This window comes from Littorina saxatilis, unplaced genomic scaffold (assembly GCF_037325665.1).
Source record: "Littorina saxatilis isolate snail1 unplaced genomic scaffold, US_GU_Lsax_2.0 scaffold_781, whole genome shotgun sequence".
NCBI lineage: Eukaryota > Metazoa > Mollusca > Gastropoda > Littorinimorpha > Littorinidae > Littorina > Littorina saxatilis.
The window spans coordinates 23,548-30,000 of record NW_027127649.1 but is presented as its reverse complement, the minus strand read 5'-3'; positions in this window follow the sequence as shown (position 1 = coordinate 30,000).

Genomic DNA, 6,453 nt, shown 5'->3' with positions numbered 1-6,453 from the left:
AGAGAATTAGCAATATATCTAACATTGACTGACTGTGTGATGATATCTTCTGCTATTGGTCTGTTTCGACAGTGATATCAAAATCTCGACCTCCGGTCTCGATTTTGATATCACTGTCTCAACAGATCATAGCAGAAGATATCATCACACAGTCCGTCAATATTGGGTAATATATACATATATAATATTTTTTTTTTACACTTATTTATTTTTTTTACAATAACACAAGCAAACAATGTGGACATTATGAACGTACTACCTGCTTAATAATAATACAGTCAAATAATAATACAGTCAAACAAAAGCAACAACAAAAAAAAGAACAAAAAAAAGACATAATTATATATAATTATATAACTACACAAATCATCACATCTCTGCACAACCTAGCACACTACCTAACTGTTCATATGAGGACCATAATTCTACAAATTTGGTAATGTTACCAGCATTGAAACTGGAATATTTTTCTATTTCAAATCTGTATTTTAAATTTCTTAAAAATATTTCTAACAGTGGCTTTGTCTCTTGTAACTTACTCTTATAAATGTAAAACTTTGCAAACAAAATGATAAAATCCAAACCACATCTACCTTAACATTGTTCATACACCCAAACAAAATAAATTCTTCTGTAAAAAGAACATTTGCGCGGTAAATACAACTTCTGTTTAACAAATCTTCCAAATCAGTCCAAAATTTCCGACTAAGCGGGCAGTACCAAAATATATGGGAAATTGTTTCATTTTCATTTTTACAAAAGGCACAAAGGGGACTGTCAAGAATCTTTTGAACAAATAACCGGCTAGCAACACCAAGAATGCGATGAAGCAATCTGGTCTGGAACCATCTTAACTGTGTGTCCTTAGTTGTTTTAAAACACTTATCAAAAATCTGTTTCCAGTTCAGGTTGTAAAAATACATATTCCATCTGTTCATGCCTGCAGGGTTATCATCAAATTTTGATTTAAAAAAAACTTCGTTAATTGCCTGTTTGCCTCTACAAATAATCTGCCACGGTTTATAATCCCTAATCTGAAAACCATTTAACGAATCAATTTTTACTTTTCTCTGATATTTTCGTAAGGACTTAATCAATCCTTCATAGAATAACAAATTAGATTGAACAAAAGGAAAATTTAACCTAAATTCTTCAAAGGTAAAAAAAACTTCCATTTAAATGTAACAACTGATGGACAAACACTACATCATTTGCAATCCATTCCTTATTTACTATTGTACCATGGTCTCATATAATGTTCAAATTGTAATGTATACATTCGAAAACAAAATCATTGACATTAATTACCTCGCTTAAGGAACAACATTTCTTATAATGTTTCAAAACATCTGTATTTATATTAATTGTACTTATATTTTTCGTTTCGTTTCACACACCCCTTAATGAATAAACCATGCATCCACCCATCCATCCATCGCTTGGGTGGCCGTTGCAGACAGTCTTGACTGCGCATTCCTGGCCTTGTGAGCAGGACTTTATTCTAGGGCGCTCATTGTTGTGTGTTTCAGCATGTGGGACTGGTCAGTATCGCAATGGTCAGAGCTGCAGCACGTGCAGTGTGAAATGCCTGAACAACGGAACCTGTGACAGGACCAATGGCCATTGCCCAGGCGGCTGTGCCCCCGGATATGACGCTACCCGAGACCCAAAATGCAACATAGGTATGTGGATTCACAACATGAAGGAAGGGGTGTGATTGTATAGGGGTACTTGCGTCACCGCTGTCGCACGTAAAAGACCTCGGTCATTCAGCAGGGAGGGAGGGGGGGAGGTGGGTGCGTGTGTGTGTGTGTGTGTGTGTATGTGTGTGTTTGTGTGTGTGTGTGTATGTGTGTGTGTATATGTGTGTGTGAGTGTATGTGTGAGTGTGTGTGTGTATTTGTGTGCGTGTATGTATGTGTGTGCGTGCGCGTGTGTGTGTGTATGTGTGTGTGTGTGTGTGTGTGTGTGTGTGTGCGCGCGTGCGTGAGTGCCCGGTGTGCGTGTGTCAGTGTGTGTGTCTGTTTCTGTGTGTCTGTGTGTGTGCGCGCGCGCGCGCTTCTGTGGAAGTGTTTGTGGTAACAGCTGTATAGAATTTAGCAGTTAAAACGGTATTCTATACTTACAGTCTGTTCCACTGGGAAGTATGGAGCGAGGTGTGAGAAGACTTGCAGCGCTAATTGTATCCCGTCCTCTCAGTGTGACATAGTGACAGGGCACTGCACGTGTAAACCGGGATTCCAACCACCAACGTGTGTTACAGGTAGGAATCCAGCAAGCTTTGATGTCAACTTTACAACTGTCTGTCTCAGTGTCTGTTCCTGTCCCTGTCCGGCTCCATATGTAATCTCTCTCTCTCTCTCTCTCTTTCTCTCACACACACACACACACACCACTGATCTAAGAATAATGGATAGCGCGTCCCTTCTTATTAAGGAGGTTTAGAAACTGCGTCACCTATCAGCTACGTCACCTACCAGGACACGTATCTCACATGCGGGTCGCGCTGCGTGTGGTGATTAGGTACGTGTTCACGTAGCAAACCCTTCCATACGTCAGCGCAACGTATGTCAGATTTTATCAAGTCCAACCATCCGAGAAGGGTGTAAGGATGCTCAATATTTTCTGGAATCTTTCCTTCACGCTTCAGTCCATATTTCATAATTCGGGGTTGTATACATCGTAGTCGCCGATGTGTCAAGAGCATGACCCCACGAACGACAAGGCGCTGAGACTTACGTCGCGTATCCTTCTGTGGGCCTATTACGGTGTGCTCGCCTCGATTCACTTCGAAAAGCAGACACAGAAAGCAAAATGCCGCTCGTTCAAATGTATTTTGTAGTTTAATCTGTTCAGTGGAATGAATTCAATTCCTCCGGTAGAACAAATAATGGCGGAAAAGCTCCCCTAAAATGGATTTTTAGTGCAAATTTGTCGGTGTCTCGATAATACGTGCACACTGAGACCTTCTATTTTACAACTTCTGAGCGTTAGATACCACGTTATGTGCATACTACACCCCTGTCACTGCGGGTATTCCCACTGTCGATCGCTGTGCGTGCTTCTGATACGGGCGTGATCACGTATAAAACTGTTTTTATACGTGAAGGCAACGTATCTCATATTACTTTAAAATAACCATTCAAATAAAGTATGAGACCTCCCCTTGCAGCATTTTCCTATATCCTGGCGCATAAACCACCATTTTTTTTAGCTGTGTGGTTGCTTGAGTAAGATCAGAGACATACATACAGAGATGCGAAGCGAGGGCCGCTCGCGTGAACTCTTAGGCTACACGAGCCGCGCTCGGTCAGCGTGACCTCGCGCCATCCCGTACTAAGTTGTTGTTCGCTTGCTCTGTGACACCGATTTGATGTGCTTTTCTGTCATATTTCTTTGGATATATCCAGCTTCAGACGAGAGATATCAGTGGTAAGTAAACTTGATTCATATTCTGTAGCTTCAATAGTGTGCACACGAATGCATTTGAGAGGATTGGCTTCCCGAAGTGAGTCAAAAACGGTTCCTTCGGTTCTTGCGGCCATTGTTTCTAAGTCCATTGTGCGTGGAGGCAATGTTTGGGAGCTAATATTTTCTTTTGTGCGAAACTTTGCTTTCCCTTGACTGGCAAATGCATTACTGGTGTATACATTAATCTGTTTGTATAATTTTTGACGCGCTGTAATTAAATTTGATGCTTATAAGTCTCACTCAAGTGGTTCTCGCACATACACTGGCGTGTGGATAAAAAGTTTTTAAGGAGAAATGAGCGAAATTGCTTACTTTAGGATTCATCTTCTAATCACCAAATAATGCAATAGTCTTCTTCTTGTGATTTTCTGTTTCTCTTGGTTGCAAATAATCAACATTTTGCATGTTTTATTATCTATGATTTTCTATGAAACAGTTATAACTCTTTAAAAACACAACAATTGCCAGCTTGGCGCCAGTCATGGGAGGATTACTTGCCCCTGTCGTAGGCGAAGAGTACGCGAACAATTGCCAGCTTGGCGCTAGTGGGAGGATTACTTGCCCCTGCCGTAGGCGAGGATAACGCAAGCGGGAAGACAGCGCTTCGCATCTCTTCTATCTATGTCTCTGCTAAAATTAAATAAATCGGGTGACCCGTTCCAATGGCTCTGCGATATCACAGCAAACCATGAAGCACGCAAGGACGACCCAAGCTAAATTTAGAAATGTCATTTCGACCAAAATACTCCCAGGAAGCAAGTACCTTGCATGAGGAAGCGTAAGTTTAAAAATTAATGCAACGGATTGAATTGAATACATTCTTGTGTGTGTGTGTGTGTGTGTGTGTGTGTGTGTGTGTGTGTTCATGTGTGTGTGCGTGTGTGTGTGTGTGTGTGTGTGTGTGTGTGTGTGTGTGTGTGTGTGTGTGTGTGTGTGTGTGTGTGTGTGTTTATTTTGGTTCGTAAAACGGCCTTGCAAGAATGTGTTGCTTTATAAAGACTGACTTTGTGAACGACCTGCAAGTAATGAGTCCGTCCAATTCATTTGAAGTGATGGCCAAGTTTGGGCGCGCACATATAGGCAAGCACGTACGCACGTACACACCCACACCCACACCCACAAACACGCACACACACACACACACACTCACACGCACACAAACGCACTCGCACACACACGGCCACACCAATTTACAGACAGACAGATAGACAAACACACACACACGCATACACTTCTCGAGGCTAAAAGTTAAAGTCACAGCAACACCCACACAATGACAAGCCGCAGTTTCAACACTGGGTATTGTTGCGGACTTCAGCGCACAGTGACTGTCCACGATTTTTTAAACATGATAATTATGCAGTTTTGCCCTACTTTAATACGTGACGTGGTACCTAACTCTCAGTTTTGAAAACATTCCTCTGCGTGACTTATCTCAATGCGGATAGGTGAGGCCGGGGTAGGTGACGCAGTATGTAAACCTCCCTATTGGCTATCACAACGTTGACGCCACCACAGCCGCCATCTTGAGACACTGTTCAATACCGCGAGAGAAGACTTCTGTCAACTCTCGAAACTACGATTATTTCCCTTGGACCATGTTTGTCAGTGGTGGGGTAAAGTAAGATGGCGGCACTCTGGTTACGCTGTTTCATTGTCTGTGCGCTATCCATTATTTTTAGATCAGTCACACACACGCGCACACACATACACGCACGCACTTAAACACACTGACACACTAAATCACACACTCACACTTAAACACACACACACACACAAACACACACACGCACGCACACCGGGCACACAAAACACACACATAAAACACACACACATACACTCACACACACACACAACACTGATTCACACACACACACACACACACACACACACACACACACACACACACACTCCATAATTCTCTTTTACATGCTGTCTCCTGCACAGCCTGCACAGGCACGTACGGTCAGAACTGCAGCCAGAGATGCGGCATGTGTTCTGGCGGAGCTCAGTGCGACACAGTGACTGGTGCATGTTCACAGTGTACATAGAGAATACTACATGGCTTGCTGTGTTGTACCAGATTTACATGAGTTGTTTTATTAAATATTGAACTGCGAGCGAAAGCGAGCTGTTCACTCTTTAAAAAAGCAACGAGTGTAAATCTGGTACGACACAGCAAGCCATGTAGTATTCTGTTTATCCTACATACTTTACTTACGAGGCAGCTAATTTGAAGACGCTTGTTTTGGAACCTCGATCTCTTCTAAAGCCTCGTGCAATCTATTACGTCACAGCAAAGAAACGTCACTCTGAACGTGTGGCGTGACGTGTTAGTTCTAAAGATTCATCAAGGGTAATTAGCGAGCGCAATTTTTCTTTCTATAATGACGTTTGTCTCGGTGACTTTAGCATCATAACTGTGGAAACACAGGTCCCTGCAAGACTTGCTTGAAATTACCTCATTTACATGATATACACACGTGTGATTTGAACGATTATTATCTCACGGGTGTCTCTCTCACGTATGTAGGATAAAATGGGCTACAAACTCGGCACTGACAAAAAGTGCACTCAAAGCTAAGTGAGTTATAAATACGCATGTGGACCACAGTTGTTGATTTTGTTATTGTTGTTGTAGTAGTTGTTGTAGTTGTTGTTGTTGTTATTGTTGTTGTTGTTGTTGTTGTTGTTGATGATGTCGGTGGTGGTGTTGTTGTTGTTGTTGCTGTCGTCGTCTTCTTCTTCCTCTTCTTCTTGATTTTCTTCTTCTTCTTCTTCTTCTTGGTCTTGTCGTCGTCTACAATGGTGTTAGCGTGGTTATTTAAGTGACTGGTTATTTGTTTGATTAGTTGCTTGGCACAAAGCTACAAATTAGGCGTTGACAATAGGTACTACAAATAAGTTCACCCGTAGACCACATTTCTTGTTGTTGTCGATGCTGGTGGTGGTTATGGTGGTGGGGGTGCAGTGGTGGTGGTG